The 21,379-nt window shown below is 38.3% G+C and overlaps 1 protein-coding gene across 1 annotated transcript in view; it reads left to right on the plus strand.

The window, feature by feature from the left end:
* The first annotated feature begins 5,063 nt into the window (after positions 1-5,063).
* SGCD (sarcoglycan delta) overlaps positions 5,064-21,379 on the plus strand; it is a 625,408-nt gene continuing 609,092 nt past the window's right edge. Inside the window, exon 1 of the mRNA XM_065547000.2 lies at positions 5,064-5,227. The gene's annotated coding sequence lies outside the window, so the exon portion shown is untranslated. The remainder of the gene's footprint in view (positions 5,228-21,379) is intronic.

Here is a 21,379-nt window from a genome sequence, read left to right on the forward strand (position 1 = left end):
GTCAGAACTAGGTTTAATCAGAAATAAAACCTAGGAAAGAAGCAACGGTGATTTTCAGCATGTTTGGTGAATGCTGATATGCTCCGGGGTCAGTTCTGAGTTTGAATCCTGACTTGTCACTTCCTAGTTATGTGATTTCAATCAGATTACTTAATGTCTCTTTCATTCGTGTCCGTGTGAAGAGACCACTGAACAGGCTTTGTGTGAGCAACAAGACTGTTTATTTCACCTGGGTGCAGGCGGGCTGAGTCCAAAAAGAGAGTCAGTGAAGGGAGATAGGGGTGGGGCCATTTTATAGGATTTGGGTAGGTAAAGGAAAATTACAGTCAAAGGGGGTTGTTCTCTGGCGGGCAGGAGCGGGGGTCACAAAGTGCTCAGTGGGGGAACTTTTGAGCCAGGATGAGCCGAGAGAAGGAATTTTACGAGGTAATGTCATCAGTTAAGGCAGGCACAGGCCATTTTCAATTCGTTTGTGGTGGAATGTCATCAGTTAAGGCAGGAACTGGCCATTTTCACTTCTTTTGTGGTGGAATGTCATCAGTTAAGGCAGGAATCGGCCATCTGGATATGTACTTGTAGGTCACAGGGGATATGATGGTTTAGCTTGGGCTCAGAGGCCTGACAGTCTCCAAACTCAATTTCCTTCTATGCAAATGGCAGTAATATACATATTGTGAAGCATTGTTGGCAACAGGAATGCTATGTGTAGGTGTGTATGCCTATATGGTATCTCTGCGATCACACTTCTTGAGAGGTAAATCTTTACAGCAATGCTTCTTTAATTCCCAGTAGGACCCAAATCTGTTGGCATAGTTTTAAATTTAAATTCATCATTAGGTACATTTGAATCCATAGTTCATCCTTTCCCCCAGCACACTTCTGCTCAAAAATCTTAAGACCCATTTAGAGTTGCTAATACCTTCTACTACTCCCACTCTCCCTGGTTCTGCCTTCTCAGGATGCCTGCCTCTCTTGGGAGTCTGTCTTGGTGCCAGGGTATCTGTGAAACCCATGTCTGTGTGTGCTTTATGCTCACAGGAATCATTTTTAACACAACCTAACCATTAGAGAGGTGTGGTTCACACTCTGCCATCAGAGCAACCACTAATTGATACCTCTTGAAAAATGACAGATTCCCTGAAGCGTTCAAGGCCTCCTGACAGGCAAAGATGCCACCTACCTCTATGATTAGTACTTTCCCATGCAGACACTGGTGATTTAAGACATACGTTGTTCTTTCTTGACATTATTTTATTTCACATTATTCCTAGTATATACTTTCTCATTTTATTTTACCATATAATCCCTTTATTGTTTCCAAGGATTTCAAAAAAGCTAATTTCTGAAGCTGTGCCCTCTGGACCTAGTGTCCTTTACTGTGCCGTGTGGCATCTTATTAATGGATAGTGGAATTTGGTGAATACTTTTTTGTTTCTTTGTTGAAGGAGGGAAACAAAGCAGAAAGAGGTGTGTATTGGGTGGGAGGTGGGAAGCAAAGCAAGGAAATGAAAGTTGTTCCCAAGAAAACCAAATATTATGAAATTCTCTCTCTCTATCAAGCAGAAATTGGGATATTTATGTCAGCACACCCTATATCACTACTTGAGAGAATCAACAAATTTGTAGGAATGTGTCATGTCTAACCATATCTGGGCAAAGTTAGGAAATAACAAAAGATAAAGAAAAACTAAGGCTTAATGAAGGTAGGAATAAAGTCACTATTATCCTCTACCATATCCCCAGTCTTTAACAAAGTGCATGGCAAAGATTATATATTTCATAAACATTTGCTTTGTAAATGTGCTTTGGATCATGTCCTTGGGTGACTTAGAATGGACTGTAAGTACCTTTTCCCTGAAGCATTGTAACTATTTATTAGGTTGGGATGTAACTAAACCTGAAAGGTAGGTGACATATTTTTCTGTTGTTACTACCTGAGCCTAGACAGTTTCTTAATATCAGTTAGGAAAAGAAGAAAGAAAGATGCATTTGGATAGACTTGAGACTTAAATTCTCAAAGCAGTCAGCACAATTTCTTTAATAACTCCATCTATCATTGTGCTGAATTACAGCATTGTTTGCTTCCAATGTTGTGTCTCTTGGCTTCAGAATGCAGGAATAATTGTAGACTGTGGCTTGACATTCCAAAACTGAGGCCAAGATCATCTTCAAATTGCCGGGTATGAGAAAGCAGACAATGAATAAATCAGAAAACATGACTTTCTCATGTTACAATGTTCCACCATCTGCCCTGGAATGTGGGGGCAGCTGGGGTAACTGCATACAACTGATCCTGGAAATGGTCCAGACAAAGTTGCCCAAAGTCATTAAGGGCTACAAAAGCAATGTCATATGATAAAAGATGGAAAGATTCAGACTCCAGTGGGAAGTAAGATGAAGGTAGATACATTTATGAAATATCATGCAGAATGTGACCCTGCAGCAGTAAAAACTTTAAAAATAAAGAACAGTAAAAGTTTATTCAGCACTTACATTATGCACAGTAATGAGTGATTTACCTATGATTTCATTTCATTTGCATAAACATCCTAGAGGGATAGGTATTTTCACCATCTATCTTTTATAGAAAAGAAATATGATACTTAGAGAAGTTGATTATCTTGGCCAGGGTTTCACAGTGTTAGAACCAGAACCAGAACCTCAGTAGTAAACCCCAAAGCCGAGTTCTTAAACATTGCACCATATTTCCTAACCACTTTTAGACTACTGAGGATAAGGGAGCCTTTTATTAGTTAAAAAAAAAAAAAAAAAGATCATTTTTGGGAGCTAAAGGTCTTCGAAGGAATTTATGTTACCCCCAATGAGGGGTAACATAAAATAAAAATGAGGGGTACCCCAGGGAGAGGAAGGGACAACCCTAAAGGCAAATGACAAATTGGTGACCAAATTAGGTTTAGATCTAAAGTCCTTTGATGACTGCCCAATACCTTTTCCCTAAACACATCATTTCCCCTTTTTGTTATCTAACCCTGGATTCCTTTACTTCATACTTTTTATTATAGTAAAGCAGGGACTGAGAGTTGAGGGAATGACAGGAAATAATGGCATGGAAGCAAAGGCAGAAAATCTGAAAAAGACATGATGAAAGTAACAATGAGATTTCAGTATTAGCCTGTAAGCAGAGTCATCCCAATACATGCCACACATACTCTTTAGAGTATCTCCTAGAAATAGTTTTGGGGCTTTTGTTTGCTAACTTCACAAATATACCTAACATTCATCTTTTGCATCACACTACAGACTATACCAATCCTTTTCCTAAACCCAACACTAGAAGACATTCATCTAGTCAGTATTTCATAGTTGTCAAAAATACAGGAGATGGAATGCTTTTGGTTCAAACCAGGCTCAGCCACTTATCAACTGAGTGACCATGAGAAGGTTTACTTAACCTTACTGTCTGCTTATTCATTCATTCAATGAATATTTATTGAGCTCCACCTTCGTGCAAGGTTATCAGTGAAGTGAGGTGCTGGAGACACAGCAGGATGCCAGAGATAGAACTTCTTGCATGCATGGAGTTTACATTTTATTGGGGGATGAGAGATAATAAACAGATAGACATGTAATACATCAAAAAGACTTTTACATCTAGAGAAAAAGGGATGAGATATGTGGTATGAGTTTATAATTTTAAGCAGGGTAATTTTACAAGGGTCCTCACTGGAAAGGTAACATTTGGGCAAAGACATGAAACAGTGAGGAGAAAAGTTTCCCAGGTAGAGGGAATGATGAGTTCAAAGGCTCCTGATAGAGTCAGGGGTGTGTTAGAGGAGCAGCATGGCTAGAGAGGAAGAAATGAGAGGGAGAAGGGTAGATGATGAGGATGGTGGTAAGAAAGATGCGTCAAACATCAAGCAGGATCTTTTTGGCCATTGTAACAACTTTAACTTTGAGTCTGAGTGAGGTGGAAGGTTTTGAGCAGGGGAGTGTCATTCTCTTACATGGGCCTGGTGGAGAATACCAGCCCTAGTTTGGGAAAGCCTGCTGTGCAACCTTGCAGATCTTTAATGATGTCTTGCGCCAGCATGGTAGTAAAAGATGTGGTAAAAAATGGTCAGCTGCTGGATTTATTCTGAAGATAGCGCCACCAGAATGTGCTGATGAAATGGACAATGTGAGGTAGATAGGCAAGACAGGCATCAAGGTTTACTTGGAGGGTTTAGGCCTGACCAACTGGGTGAATAAAATTGCCATTGACTGAGAAGGTATACACTTAGAAGAAGGAGGGCTTTAGTATTTTCCAGGTGGAAGCTGGTGGTGGTGGTGGTGAAGTCATGACCTCAGTTGGGTCATGTTATATCTGATATGCCTATTGGAATCCCAAGTAGAGTTGTTGAAGAGTCAGTTGATTGAGTTTAGAGTTCAGGGAAATATCTGGGCCTGGAGACAAATCTCAGAGTTTTCAGAGTATAACTGGTATCTCAAGCTGTGGACCTGGAAGATGTACCTGGTGAGAAAGTGTGTATAGAGAAGAGGCTCAGGACTGAACCCTAAGATCTCCTTATGTTGGAAACTGGGAGGATGAAAAGATGCAACAGTGGTAGTCAAGATGGAGTGGCCAGTGGTAGCGGTAAGATTGGTACCTTAGAAGTCAAGTGAGGGAGGTATTTCAAGGTGGAGTGATGCACTGGTGCCTGGTCTTACTTTTATGATAGACCAGTGTTAAACACATTGTTTTCGTATACTAAAGGTTTGCTTGACACACAGATTGAACTGTGCCACAGATAATGAATCATCATGGAAAATCACTTTTGCTCTCCCATCCTCAGTTTCCCTGTAAGTTAAATGAGCAAATTTGATTTGATAAGTCCTAAAATACCTTCTAGCCTTGATACACTATGAATTTTCTTTTTGTATGATTCTTTAATTCAGTCAGGACTGAATCCATTCAGGCATTATGCAATTTTATGACAAACAGAATTTAAAATATCTTTTGTTTAGTCTCTCCAAACCAAATGGCCTTTAATTTAATATCACTCTGTCTTGTTTTTGCTTTTGTTTTTCTTTATGGACATTGTCTTTCTCTGGTGATTTTGTAGACTTGGAAGAAACCTCCATCCTCAGGGATTTGGAGAAGGCTATACTGGAACCTGTGTGAAGGCTGAGACAACTGTCCCTTTTGTGGTGGCCTGAGGGGATTTTCTTAATCCCAATGTTGCCCTGTAATTTATGTCCATGATTCAAGAAGATTAGGACTGCTAAGGTATGGGTTTGTGACTTTATTATTTTCTAAGACAAATGTGATACATTTAAAGATACTTATCTATATTCACAGCCTTTCTCCTACCCCTTTCCCTAACCTTCTTTTCCTCTTTACTTTGTCTCTTAAAGGAAAGATCTTTTCTATCTTGAAAAGACCCCACCACTTATGGGAAGTGTTACCACAGGTAAAGATACAATGGTAGAAACTGAAGGAAGCCTGCATTGACTCTATAATAAAGAGGGTGGTCAGAGGGCAAAGACAAAGCATGCAGACAGGTTTGTGCAGGTGTCTCAGCTAGAAAGAAAAGAGAAATGAGGGTAGATACTTATGTGATAAAAGACTTCAGGTAAAGAGATGAGTAAAGAAGTGGTGCTGTGTAATACACTATTTATTCGTATTTACAGTGTCCACAGGAGACTTTGACAAAATTTTGTTATTCCTTATGGTCTTTAGGGGAGCTGTCTTTGTATTTATTTTGGATATATACCCATGCTGGAGCAGACTCTAAGTTGAAGTCAAAAGGTCTCAATTATTTTTTTCTAGTTCAAATGATAATTATCACAGTAATGGTAATTAGACACTCATCAACAAAGTATGCATTTGCATGCATATAAATACATCCTTATACACATACAAAAACCTGTATGATAAATATATGTAATTTATTGAATGGTATCTGTGTGTGTGTGTGTGTGTGTGTGTGCATGCGCATGTGTATATGCATATATGTGTATATATATATAGAGAGAGAGTGTCGGGGAGGGAGGGACAGATGGAGTGAGGGGAGAGATAGAATGCTTAGAACCACCATTTGTGGAGTGTGTATTGTGAGTCAGGCATTGTGCTATGAGCTTTGAAAAAAAATATTATAAGCACAGCTCATAACAACCATCTGGAATAGAGATTTCTGTTCTGGGAAACCAAAGGGGAGATAAGTAAAAAGGTTTTCTAAGGCTGTGTAGCAAGAAAGGGTCAGGGGCCAGACTCATTCCCAGACTTGGTAGAATTTAAGTCTCTGTGCTCATCTACTGTAGAGAGTAGTAGGATTGCATTCACTACTAGTTAAAAGCACTGGGGAAAAGATGATTTTACAGCTTAGAACCACATGGCATATTCAAGAGAAGTTGTAGGATGTCTCTGAAAATTCCATTGGTAACTCATTTGATGCCCTTTTAATCTCTTTCAAAAAAGAAAGAAAAATAATCCTTCATAACCCAAAGGCTTCTGGGAACCGGGAGACCAATGTAGTTGAGGTGTAGCATTGGCTCCCTTCTCTTGGCACCATAGGTCATATGTCATGCGCGTGCAAGGTAGAAGTGTGGAGCTGTTGAATATCACTTTAGTTACGGCCACAGGCCTGCTGTCATTTTATTTCTGAATTTCTCACTGCTAGAGTAAGTGTGGTGTGTGCTCTTAGCTAGTCATGAATGGGCCTTCCTTTGAGGATAAAGCACTTTCTATCTAGTATTCCCAAATGCCAGTGAATAAATGATTGAGCTGTGATGTTCACATTGCTTGCAGAAGTGCTAGAAAGCATGTCAAACAAACACTCCTCCTTCTCTAGGCAGAATAACTGTTTCTTTTTTTTATAAACAAGATAAATTATTTTTCTCTTTTTGGCATCTTTAAGGAAGTTTAAGTATAAATACTTAGTAAGAATTCATTTTTTATTAACATGGTTTTAAGGGCCAAATAGGTAATTAACCATTCATAAAAGAAAAATACAACACAGTGTACCTTTATTGAGTCCTTGTACAAGTATAAACATCCTACATAATTGATGTATAGTTGTGGTACAGTTATTTCTTCCCACTTACTCATTTTTTTTATTATTACTTTTTTTTCGGAGTTGGAATCTCACTCTGTTGTCCAGGCTGGAGTGCAATGGCACAATCTCAGCTCACTACAACCTCCACCTCCCAAGTACAAAAGTGATTCTTCTGCCTCAGCCTCCAAAGTAGCTGGGATTGCAGGCGCCCACCACCACACCTGGCTAATATGTTTGTATTTTTAGTAGAAATGGGGCTTCGCCATGTTGTCCAGGCTGGTCTCGAACTCCTGACCTCAAGTGATCCTACCTCCTCGGCCTTCCAAAGTACTGGGATTACAGGTGTGAGCCACCATGCCCAGCCTTTCCACATATTCTTGATCTATTGGAAAGGAAAACTAAAATGTTCTCTGCTTGTCCTCAAAAATCTAGAGAAGCTTAGGGGTTTGGGTTGGGATTTTGATTACTGAGGTTTTTTGGCTTTGAGAGTATCGAACTTTAATTCAGAGTGTCTCTTCTATCAAGAATGTTCACTTAGATGCCAGCTACTTACAACATACATTTAGAAAAGTTTTAAAGGACTTGGCTATAAAAATGTTTCTGGTTTAGAGACCAATCAACCATTAAGGGGAAAATAAAGCTCTCTCTGATTGTTGACAGAGGATGCAAGGAGAAGAATGCCTGTTTTGCTGTGCATGTTCATCACAGGGCTCTATTCAGCTGTAGTATATATAAGAATGTGCCTGTCTCTGTTCATAGACCAAAACCCAGTTTCCAGGAAGGAAGAAGGAAATGAGGCAGTGTTGGTACTATCAATCTGTCTGATGCTTTCTGGCTCTTATGCTGTGGTGCATGGAATAGATTTTTCAGATGTCTTTTCAAGTGAAGACACTATAAATTAGTGGCTATGGAACTAGCCTTTAGAAAAGGCCAATCAAAGTTCCAATAAAGCTCCTGTATGAACGTTAGAAAGGCCATCTAATTTTTCTAAGCCTATGCTGTTTAAAGTGTGTTTCATAAGCCAGCAGCATCAGCATCATCTGAGCTTGTTAGGCATGCAAATTCTTTGACCCTTTCCCAGACTTACTATTTGACTTTACTAAGTCAAAATTTCTTGGAGTAAGGTCCAGAAATCTGTTTTTATTTAATAAGCCATCTAGATAATTCGTATGCTTTGCTAAAATTTAAAAACCGCTGCTCACCTGATCTCTGAAAAATAAGGGAGCTTACAAAAATTTGATGTCTAAAAACTAGGACAATCTAAGAATATTAATGACCTATATGCCTTAGTGTGTGTGTATGTGTGTATTTGTATGTATACATACTGAACACATACATAAATACATGTGTATATGACATCAAAAGGGAAAAAACTTTTTCAAAAAATCATAAGCAAAGTTTCTGAGGTTTTAATGACTGCATTTGAAATCTACAAAATGGAAAAAATAGATATAAAATTAATTTAAAAACTAAACTTAAAATAGCTGTCATTATAAATAAGTGAGTCCGTAAAATAGAGTAAGCCAGACATCAAGGCTCATGCCTGTAATCCTATTGCTTTGAGAGGACAAGAGAAGAAGATTGCATGAGGTCAGGAGTTCAAGACCAGCCTGGACAACATAGCAAGACCCTGTTTCTACAATAAAATAAAATAAAATAAAATAAAATAAAATAAAATAAAATAAAATAAAAAAGAAAAAAAAAGCAAAGAAAGAAATTAGCCAGGCATCATAGCACGTACCTATAGTCCTAGATTGCTTGCGTCCAGGAATTTGAGGTTATAGTGAGATATGACTGTGCCACTGCACTGCAGACTGGGTGACATAGTGACACTCTGTCCCTATAAAAATAAAAATAAATAATAAAACAGAATAGAGAGTTCTGAAATAGGTAGACATATATATATTCAACTGGCTTTTAACAAGAGCACAACATTAATTCAAAAGAGATAGGAAAAATTGCTTCAACAAATAGTACAAAACAGCTGGATATTTCTGTAAAAATAAAGAAGCTTAACCTCTACCTTATACCATACACAAAAATCAGTTTGAGTCAGAGCACAGATTGAAACATAAATTTAAAAAAAAAAAAAAAAGCAAAAAAAAAAAAAACTCACTAGAGATCTCCTGGAACAAAAGCTAGAATATCTTTATAACTTCAGGAGGAAAAGATTTCTTAGAAAAGACACAAAAGCACAAACCGTAAGAAGAAATAAATACTTTAAACTTCATGAAAATTAAAAGCATCTACTCATCAAAAAATACCACCAAGAAAATAAAGAGATGGACCACAGACCAGGAGAAAATATTTGTAATACATACATTTAACATATATATGAGCATGCACTTCATAAAACTAGATAAAATAACCAATAAAGATAAGCAGTGGTGCTTAATTTGCATTTGTTTTCAAATGCAAATTAAAACCACAATGAGATAGTTCTACACACTTATCAGAATGGCTAAAAATAAAAAGAATGAGAGCATCAAAAGTTAAAAGGATGTGAAGTAACCACAGTTCTCATACATTACTGGTAGAATTATATAATGTTCCTATCACTTTGAAAACCAATTTGGCAGTTTCTTATAAAGTTGTCCAATTATCTACTTTAAGACCTAGAAATTCCATTCCTAGGTATTTATCGAAGAGGATTGAAAACATTTGTGCACAAGTTTTCTTAATAACTTTAATTATAATAATTCAATCCTGAAAACAACTCAGATGTCTAACCAAAAAAAAAAAAAATGGATAAACTCTTACATATTCATAAAGTAGATGATATGGTTTGGCTCTGTGTCCCCATCCAAATCTCATCTCTAATTGTAATTCCCACGTGTCAAGGTAGGGACCTGGCTGGAAGGTGTTTGGATCATGCTGTTCTCCTGGTAGTGAGTGAGTTTTCATAAGCTCTGATGGTTTAAAAGTGTTTGCAGTTCCCCGCTCGCTCTCTCTCTCTCTCCTGCCACCATGTAAGACATGCCTTGTTTCTCCTTTGCCTTCTGCCATGATTGTAAGTTTCCAGAACTGTGAGTCAATTAAACCTCTTTTCTTTATAAATTATCCAGTCTCAGGTAGTTCTTTATAGCCAATGTGAAAATGGACTAATATAGTAGAATATTATTCAACAATAAAAAGACTGTCACACATACTAACATGGACAAATCTCAAAAGTAGTATGGTGTAGGTCTAACACCAGAAAAAAACTTGTATAATTTTATGTATATGAAAGTAGAGAATAGTCAGAACTGATCTATGATGACAGAAATCGGCTCAGTGCTTGCTTCTGGTGAGGTATTGCCTGGGAAATGTTCATGAGGGAAATTTCTAGGGTGATGAAAATGTTCTGTGTCTTGATATGCATCATCAAAGCTGATTAAATGATACACATATTAAGCATTTCACTGCATGCAAATTATATTTCAATTTTAAAATGCATTAAATTTTTGTTAGGAACTGCCATTAATTACATACTTTGTTCAAAGTGCTTTAAACTCATTTAATCCTTGAAACAACTCTCTGGGATAGGTATCATTATTCCTAATGTACAGATGTAGAAAGTGGTACTGAGAAAAGTTAAGGAACTTGCTCCAAATCATACTGCTTGGTCACAGAAGCTGAATTCAAGTGTCAGTCCATCTGACTCCAAGGCCTGGCTTAACTATCATGTTACTCATTTGGCGTAAGTGCCTATGACCCCATCTTTTTATTTTGAACTTTTATTTTAGGTTCCAGGATACATGTGAAGCTTTGTTATGTAGGCAAACTAGCGTCACAGGGGTTTGCTATACAGACTATTTCATCATCCAGGTATTAAACCTAGTACCCTATAGTTATTTTTTTCTGCTCCTCGCCTTCCCTCAACTCTCCACCCTCAAGTAGACCCCAGTGTCTGTTGTTCCCTTTGTGTTCACGAGTTCTCATCATTAGCTTCCACTTATAAGTGAGAACATGAGGTATTTGGTTTTCTGTTCCTGTGTTGGTTTGCTTAGGATGATAGCCTCCAGCTCCATCCATGTTCCCACATTAGACATGATGTTGTTCTTTTTATGGCTGCATAGGATTCCATGGTGTACATATGCAACATTTTCTTCATCCAATCTGTCATTGATGGGCATTTAGGTTAATTCATTGTCTTTGCTATTCTGAATAGTGCTGCAATGCACATTCATGCACATGTGTTTTTATGGTAGAATGATTTATATTCCTCTGGGTATATATTCAGTAACGGGATTGCTGGGTGAAATGGTAATTCTGCTTTTAACTGTCTGAAGAATCATCATACGGCTTTTCACAATGGTTGAACTAATTTATACTCCCACCAACAGTATATACGTGTTCCCTTTTCTCTGCAATCTCACTAGCATCTGTAATTTTCTGACTTTTTAGTAATAGCCATTCTGACTGGTGTGAGATGGTATCTTATAATGGTTTTGATTTGCATTTGTCTAGTGATCACTGATACTGAGCTTTTTTTCATATGCTTGTTTGGCCACATGTATGTCTTCTTTTGAAAACTATTTATGTCCTTTGCCTACTTTTTAATGGGGTTGCTTGTTTATATCTTATAAATTTGTTTAAGTTCCTTGTAGATGCTGGATATTAGACCTTTGTCATATGCATAGTTTGCAGATATTTTCTTCCATTCTGTAGGCTGTTTACTCTGTCGAAAGTTATTTTTTAGTTTTTTGCTGTATAGATGCTCTTAAGTTTAATTAGATTCCACTCGTCAATTTTTGCTTTTGTTATGATTGCTTTTGGTGTCTTTGTCATGAAATCTTTGCCCATTCCCATGTCCAGAATGGTATTGCCTAAGTTGTATGACTCCATCTTTATTCCAGGCCAGTTATGTGGAAACAGTCTCTTGAAGAGGCTTCCAGAATAACCCATTAGGGGCAGTGGTTGTTAAATAAATGCTTTCTGTATTTCTCTTTATTCTTGTCTTTTCGTTTTTGTTGTTGTTGTTGTTATTGTTGTTTTTTGAGATGGAGTTTTGCTCGTCGTCCAGGCTGGAGTGTAATGGTGCAATCTTGGCTCACCACAACCTCCGCCTCCCAGGTTCAAGCGATTCTCCTGCCTCATCCTCCCGAGTAGCTGGGATTACAGGCGCCCACCACCATGCCTGGCTAATTTTTTTATATTTTTAGTAGAGACGGGGTTTCACCACGTTGGCCAAGCTGGTCTCGAACTCCTGACCTCAGGTAATCCACCAGCCTCGGCCTCCCAAAGTGCCATGATCACAGCCATGAGCTACCACGCCTGGCCAGCATTCTGTATTTTTCTAATAATTATGGGGAGATAAAAGTTAATAGCAAATATTACTTCTGCCCTCAAGGATCATTGCTTTAAAGTGCTCTAATTCAAGCCTGTTGTCTCAAGATGAACCTTCTAGAACATGGACCATGATATAAATTCTAGAGCCAGAAACTGTGTACTATGCAGTTTAGAAAATCCCATATGATGACTTGCAGAGGCAATGTCATTTAATAAAGAGCTCTGGCGTGAGACTGCCTTAGCTCAAGTCCAGGTGGTTCTACTTTCTGGGTGCTCCAGACCTCAGTTTCTTCACGCATAGGATGGGGATGATTCTCATACCTACCTGATACAAAGTGAGGATTAAATAAAATTATGCTGCTAAAAAATTAGTATGTGATGGTTCCTTATAAGCCCTTTATAAATGTTAGGCTGCTGTTTTGGGTTTTAGAGATTATATGAACAATGACATTCCTAAGCAAGAGAATAATCTAATTCCCTATTGTATGTGGCAGCTCTGAGTCCCTATGTGTGTCTATGTATTCACTTAATTTTAGCTGAAAGCAAAATGCTGTTGTTTCTAAAAACTGTATTACTGTTTTATTATAAGAATTTGTAACCTCGGAATGAAGTGGACCCTGTTGCTCAACAGAAAAAAAAAAAAAAAAAAGACATTTAATTACTATATAGGAAATTGTGTTGAGGAAAAATTGTCATTAAATGTAATTGTTATGCTTTATCTGTCCAGAATGATTGAAAGGACCCTGAAACTATTTAGCATGTTTAACAGATACCAGCAAGGTTAATTGTTTGGGAACATCGAAGAGCTGAATTCCTCCGTGCACAATTTGTATTCCTGTCATATTATTTTCTTTTTTTCTTTTTTTTTTTTTTTGAGGCGGAGTCTCGCTCTGTCGCCCAGGCTGGAGTGCAGTGGCCGGATCTCAGCTCACTGCAAGCTCCTCCTCCCAGGTTTACGCCATTCTCCTGCCTCAGCCTCCCGAGTAGCTGGGACTACAGGCGCCGCCACCTCGCCCGGCTAGATTTTTGTATTTTTTTTAGTAGAGACGGGGTTTCACCGTGTTAGCCAGGATGGTCTTGATGTCCTGACCTCGTGATCCGCCCGCCTCGGCCTCCCAAAGTGCTGGGATTACAGGCTTGAGCCACCGCGCCCGGCCTGTCATATTATTTTCTTCATGATTTCAGCATCAGTCTTTATTTTATCTGTAGCTTTTAAAGTCTTGATTTCCACAGTACAATTTAAAATCCAGAAAAATTGCAAATATGTGCAAGCTAACAGTACCTTTCCTATAAGGAAAAAATTAATTAGAATATTACCAAGTTGCTATGTAAGTAGAAAATCTCTATGCACCTCCAAGTAATGTTGTCAAAAGGAAATTAGAGGCTGCTTTTGTGGGTAGGTTTTGTTATTGTTTCTCATAGTCACCACTGAGGGTGGGGAGATGGGTAACTTCGAAGAATAATTTTTCAGGTACTGTCAGGTGTACCTGGAGGAGTGTGTGTGTGTGTGTGTGTGTGTGTATGTGTATCTGTAGATAAGTATTTTCTTCTCTGGGATCTTTCTTACCAGTGAATCTTATGCTGGTTTTGTAGAAGTCCTAATATTCATGTGGATCACTTTTGCACTTGTCTGTTTTCTTTGAATGTGGAAATGATGGTTTTTATATTTTTGTGCCTCACAGCACAGCAGCGGAACTGTGGCTAACTTATCAAGTCTTATGGCGGCCCTTCTCTTACGGCTTTCTTTAGCCCTCATTGAATTTCTCTGGAAATTCATCATGCATTGAAATTTTGTCTCAGATAATAAATATCTTAGTGTCAAACATGGGGAGGATGAGCAGAGGGGAATCATGGTTTCTTGTGAAAAGAGAAGAATCTGGCTGGATAATTCAGAACGTCACTTTCTACAGCTGGTTTTCTTTCTTTATTCTGCCAGTATACACTGAGTCCCTGTTGAGTCAGGAGTTATACTGAGCTTGGCCACTTGATATCGATGTGACACCTACCCTCTCTTTTGGATCTCAATTTCCTCAAATGTAAAATGAGCGTTTGTATCAGATAAGCCTAGAGCTTAGCAAATATTACAGTTCCATTCAATTTCAAGTGAATTAGTAATTAATGTTTCTACAGGAGCACTCTTTGGGCACGTGTGACAAACTATCTGTAAGTGTTGAGTCTAACATGGAATATGAGGTCAAAACAGATTGAGCTAAAGAAATTTTTTATAAATTCTATGAAAGACTTTTTGCTGAATTTTAGCATTTACTGTCTTCAACGAGACCTTGAAATGCCATTCAGAATATCTTATTTGAAATATAATCTCATTTTTTTCACCTATATATTCCAGAAATATTCTATTCTTTTGTTCCTACTTCCAATAATAGTTCTTAGAAAGTTATCCTCGTTTTATGGATGTGGAAACTAAGAAAGAGAGGTCAAGTTGCTTTCTTGAAACCACCCTGGTGGATTAAAATTCTCTCATCTGATCTTTGTGTTGGGCCCTTAAAATGCATGTAATGGGCCCAGTTCTAGTCTCAGATTTTTTTAGTCCTGCCCAACTAAAGGATACTTCCTTGAATGTTCTTTGATTCTGCTTCTGATTCTGGTAGCTGCAGAATGTGGTTTTTGCCTTTATTTTTTTGTTTCTAATTCAGATAGCTACCGTTTTAGGAATAGTCTCTTTTTGACAGTTACTGAAAAAAAGATCTGTGTTTTTCCCCTTGAGCATTATGTTTTGCAGTCTGTTTGTTTACTTGGGTTGAATTTTACCCAAGGCCTTTGAAACTAAACAAAATCTCAGTTGCTGCTGCGTTCAAAATCTTGTACAGATTTAGGTCTTATCTGCTGGGTTAACACACACACACACACACACAGACACACACCCGGTTTCTCTGTCTTTCTCCAACACAAGAAATGGCCATTTTAACTTTCTTCTGCAGTTTTTAATGTATTGTTTTCATAACTAAGCAAATATAACATAAGTTAAAAATCTCTCCACTAAAAATTCACATCTTACAGAAAGACCTTTTTTTCCCTCTTCAACTTGTTTACTCTTCCCTTTTGCTTTCCTGCTAAACCCACCCGCTCTTGGTCATTTCTTTTCATGAGACTTTTTCAAATGTTTACACCAGTACACCAGCATTTTCCTCATATTTAGCCTGGATTGAAGAGTCAGTCTATGCCCATCTCATATATTTGTTATGAAGACCAAAGTGGCATAAATGCGAAAATGCTTTGAAAACCATCCCGCTCCCCGGCTGCCTGAAGGACTGTCTGAAGAGCTTCACGTACGATATACCATCTTCCCATTCCATTCGCCTTTTTGTGTCATATCTTTTTACTCACTCCTTGCTTCTCTTCCCCCAGTCTTTCCACCAGCTTCAGTGAATGTTTCCATTTATTAGAAAGATGTTATATGTTATGTCCTTTAATATCATCCCCTTTTTTTTTCTTTTTTTTTTTTTTTTTTGAGATGGAGTCTTGCTCTGTGGCCCGGGCTGGAGTGCAGTGGTATGATCTTGGCTCACTGCAACCTCTGCCTCCTGGGTTCACGCCATTCTCCTGCCTCAGCCTCCCAAGTAGCTGGGACTACAGGCACCCACCACCACACCCGGCTAATTTTTTTTTTTTTTTAAAGAGACGGGGTTTCACTGTGTTAGCTAGGATGGTTTCGATCTCCTGACCTCGTGATCCGCCCACCTCGGCCTCCCAAAGTGCTGGGATTCCAGACATGAGCCACCGTGCCCGGCCTCCTTCTCTTTTGCACTTGCTGGTTCTTTTGTCTGTAGTGCCCACACCAACAGCAACAAATCTGGAAAACCCCTCACCTTTAAAGTTCCATTATGGAAAACCAAACACCGCATGTTCTCACTCATAGGTGGAAACTGAACAATGAGAACACTTGGACACAGGGTGGGGAACATCACACACCGGGGCCTGTTGTGGGGTCGGGGGAGGGGGGAAGGATAGCATTAGGAGATATACCTAACGTAAATGACGAGCTAATGGGTGCAGCTCACCAACATGGCACATGTATACATATGTAACAAAGCTGCACATTGTGCACATACATCCTAGAACTTAAAGTATAATAAAAAATAGCGATAATAAAGTTCCAGTTCACTGGAGGCCTTCTGGACTCCCTTGAACTGAAAGTCACGTATTCCCTTTTGACTCCATTGCATTTTTTGCAAACCTGTATTGTAATTATTACTGTGAAGAGTGGTCATTATAATTGTATTTGCAAGTCAATCTCCCTCAATGAAATTCAAGCTCTTCAAGGCAACAATTCTTGTTTTCATGAGTGTATCTTCTAGTTCCCAACTCTGCATAGCATATAGTAAGTACTCAATAGATATGGATGGGTGGATAAATATATGGCAGAATGGATTTAGTTTTAAAATAGGTCATTTTCTCATGACTCATTGATTCTTTTTGGATTTTCTTATTTTTTAATTTCCAGTTGTTTTTGGTTTGGGTTTTTATTTACTGTCCTAGTTTTTCCATCTGTGTAATGTATTTTATATATCTTGTATTCATATTTTCCTCCTACCCACTATATCCATTCTTGTTACCTTTCTTCCTAATATAGCATTGTGCTCTTCTGCCTTTATGGAAGCCCTCACCTTTCTCACTAGGCCAGGGATATAAGACACCTGGTACATGTGCTACTACCCTTCCTCCCCGTTGCCTTCCAGACATCACTAATTAATTCTAGCTCAGGAGCTGTAGAATCCTTCCAACACATCACTCCAGACAGTACTTGATACCAGCATGGAAACTGAAACCTATCTGCTATTTCTGGATTAGAAGATTTTCTGTCCAGCTTCCAGTTACTTTTTCCATGTCTCCTTTGCATAAATTCTTGCTTGAGAGACTGTGGGTCTTATATTAGAATTTTGAAAAAGTTTAGCAAGCTACTAGACTTAATCTATTAGGCTTCAGAAGCCAAGAAGCATTTCTGAAACATGTTGCTACATATGGAATGTCTGTGGAATTGTTTCCATACTTTGAGTTTGTTTTTTTGTATAAATGAATGTTAATGTCCCTGGAGATTTTTTGGGTTTTAATACACTTACTCCTTTAAGAGACTATTTTCAATATATTTTATATTCCTGAAGGTTAGTTTTCAGGATCTGAACTTCCTAATTGAGTTTTCTGACTGGTGGTGTCTTATCTACAAATAACATTTTGATGTCATTATTAGTGGTGTAACAAAAAATGTAAGACATTCTGATAGACAAATGATTCATCACTATAATAAAGATGATAAAAACTCCCTTCCTCAGAAATAGAAATACAGTCTATTTATCTAGTTACTACCTTTCTGACATTTTTCTTCCATCACATTACCTTCAATCTGTGTTTTTAATTTTTATTTATTTGTTTATATTCTGGGATAGGATTTTGCCCTGTTGCCCTGATGCAGTGGTGCAAATGCAGCTCGCTTCAGTCTCTGCCTCTTGGGCTCAAGTGATTCTCTCGCCTCAGCTTCCTAAGTAGCTGGGACTACAGGTGCACACCATCATACCTGGCTAATTTTTAAATTCCTTTTGTAGAGACAGGGTCTTGCCGAATTGCTGAGGCTGTTCTTGAGCTCCTGCTCACAGCAGTCTCCTACCTCAGCCTCCCAAATTGCTGGGATTATAGGTGTGAGTCATTATGCCAGCCTCGATCACTTTTTAAAATAAAAATATGTGTGTGTGTGTGTGTTTTTTCTCAGAAATAGATGACCACATGCAAATGCAGATGGTCTGTATACAATTTTAGGATGTGTTTGGATCCACTTAAGTGCATCCATGGAATAAAAGTTAGGAACCCTTCCTGTAGTGATATAGAGGGAATTGTGACCCTCAATAGTTTATGATTTTAATCTCATTCTTCTTTAGGAGGTAATGTGTACACATAAAGACAAAGGTTCCATATAAGGAAGCGTGTGACCTAAAAGAGAGATTATAGACATAGGGAATAATCAGAAAATATTTTTGACATTTAATGATATTCAAATCATTGATATCTGGGATTTTACTAAAAGCTATAGGATTGAACTCAAGCAAAAGTTACTACCTTCTTCTGTACAGTTAATGGTTAAACCCCAAGAGGCAAAAAGAATGGGAGGGGAGTAAACAGTAGATTTGATTTTAAAACATTCTTGGAAGATAGATAGAAAAAGTATAATTTTGTATTATATAAAACATAGCTCAGTAAAGAAATCAAGAAACTACTCAGTAAAGGTCTTAAAATTGGGAACTATGACAAAGTGAGGGAGGAAAGGAGCAAAACTTGAATGTTGGCCTATGGTATGAAGGATGGTTCTTCCTCTTTTCCATTACTACTCATTAATGGAGATGATAGGAGCATTTTACCCCCAGGACAAAACCGGAGGATTCTTTTCTGAAGACACTGAGTGAATTTCTCAAGGGGGCAGTTAAGGCTGATCAGTGGGATGGGTGACCAAGTAAGGCCTTTCCTTTATGCCCTTTGAGGCATCCCAAGCCTGGGTTAATTTCCTGCTTGCTTATCTTTGAGGAAAGCCAGTCAGTGCTCAGCCCCACCCATGTGCCCATGAAGCCACAGTCTTGTGGGAAAACAGACCTGCATATAAAAGTGTCATGTATTGTGCACATTTAACTTATCTCAATTGAACTATATACAGTGGAACATAGAGAATATGTAGAAAAATAATTTAAGTATTTCTCATTCTACTCACAGTGGGAACATATTCCAGATGGTCAGTCAAATGGGAGGCATAAATTTGCTAATTTAGTAGGTCTCGGTTTCTTCATGTTTTTCATAGCATGACCATCTCACTCTATTAAATAAGATTCGACTATTTAAAATGTGTGTAGCATTATACTAGATCAAAAATACGTGGAGTATTTCTTGTGGTTTTTAACTTGATTTCTTCCCTAGAGAAATGCTTTTGTGCTATATTGTGAAATACTGGACACTTTTCTAGTGACTTTTCCAGGGTCATTTTGACTATATATGAATTTTGTCTCAAATATGGGTGGGGCCAGCAGCATTACTGGTTCAGTGGTAGAATTCCTGCCTGCCAAATATGGGTGGTTCTGTCACCTAACCCTAATGCAAGATGACTCCATTATAACACAGTGGGGAAAATTTCACAAGCTACAATAAAATAGTTAATTCATTTTCCCCATTTATTTTTGTACTCAACTTTCCTGTGATATTATTAATATACAATAAAATCACACATTTTAAATGTGGGATCTGAATTTTGACAAAGGTACACACTCATGGAATCCCTGCCCCAATCAAGATATAGCATATTTCTCTCACCATAAAGTTCATTCCGTCTTGATATTTTCCTCTTCCATTGAGGCAACCAGTGTTCTGTCTTTTAAAACCTCACATACACAGAGCCAGGCACGGTAGCTCCTGCCTATAATCCCAGCACTTTGGGAGGCCGAGGTGAGCAGATCACTTGAGACCAGGAGTTCAAGACCAACCTGGCCAACATGGTGAAACTCCATCTCTACTAAAAATAGAAAACATTAGCCAAGTGTGATGGCACATGCCTGTAATCCCAGCTACTCAGGAAGCTGAGGCAGGAGAACTGCTTGAAGCTGGGAGGCAGAGGTTGCAGTGAGCTGAGATCATGGCTCTGCACTCCAGTGTGGGCAACAGAGTGAGACTTCATCTCAAAACAAACCAAAGAACCAAAAAAACCCAGAACTTCACATACATGGTCTTATGGGATATATTCAATTCTTTCTAGCTTCCTCTATTCAGTGTGTTTTTGAGATTCATCCATGTGGTCTTGTGTAACAGTAGATCCTTCCATTTTACTTCTTACCAGCATCATTCAATTAATACACCATAATTACTTATTCATTTTCCTTTTGATTAACATCTGGTTGTTTCCCATTTGAGAATAGTAAGAATTACCCTATTATAAATATTTGTGAGCATGTCTTTGTGTAGACATAGGTTTTCACTTCTTAGTGAATATCAATGAGTGAAATTTCTGTGATATGGGGTAGGTATACATTTAGCTTTAGAAGGAACCACCAAATGGTTCTCCAATGTGGTTCACTCCCATAAGCGATATATGAAAGATCCAGTTATTCGATTGTCTTGTCAATGCTTGGTATTGTTAGCCTTGTTAAATTTAACCATAGTTGATATAAAATAAGATTTCTTCGGCCGGGCGCGGTGGCTCAAGCCTGTAATCCCAGCACTTTGGGAGGCCGAGACGGGCGGATCATGAGGTCAGGAGATCGAGACCATCCTGGCTAACACAATGAAACCCCGTCTCCACTAAAAATACAAAAAAATTAGCCAGGCGTGGTGGCGGCGCCTGTAGTCCCAGCTACTCGGGAGGCTGAGGCAGGAGAATGGCGGGAACCCGGGAGGCGGAGCTTGCAGTGAGCCGAGATCGCGCCACTGTACTCCAGCCTGGGCGACAGAGCGAGACTCCGCCTCAAAAAAAAAAAAAAAAAAAAAAAAGATTTTTTCTTGTTTTAATTTGCACTTCCCTGTTGGCTAGTAATGTTAAGCACTTTCAGTTGTGCTTGTTGGCCATGTGTATATCTGTTGTGAAAAGTCTATTCAAGTCTTTTGCCCCATTTTTATTGGATTGTTTGCCTTTTTATTATTGGGTTGTAAGAGCTCTTTTAATATCCTGGATATAGTTCTATGTCATTTATGTATACTGGAGATATATTCATCCAGTCTGTTACTTGACTTTTCATTTTTTAAATGATGTCTTCTGAAGAACAGGAGTTTTTAATTTTGATGAAGTTCAGTTTATTTACATTTTTATTTTATATTTCTGCTTTTTTGTTCTACCTCAGAAATCTTTGCTTGACTCCAAGTCACAAAAGATATTCTCCTATGTTTTCTGCTGGAAATATTATACCTCTAGCTTTTACATTTAGAATAGCAGTCTATCTTGAATTAATTTTTATAGTTTGGGCTTTTACAGTTTCATATTCAATATATCAGCTTACAGGTTCATCAATCGTTGGCTAGTTTCTTCTAAACACAGACCATCTTTCTCTGGTAGGCTTGTTTCTGTGCTTATCTTACCTCCAATGTTAGCACCTGGCTCCAATTATGAGAGTTGTGTCTTTGTTCACCTAGGAAAT

Source organism: Macaca fascicularis, chromosome 6, assembly GCF_037993035.2.
Source record: "Macaca fascicularis isolate 582-1 chromosome 6, T2T-MFA8v1.1".
NCBI classification, from domain to species: Eukaryota; Metazoa; Chordata; class Mammalia; order Primates; family Cercopithecidae; genus Macaca; species Macaca fascicularis.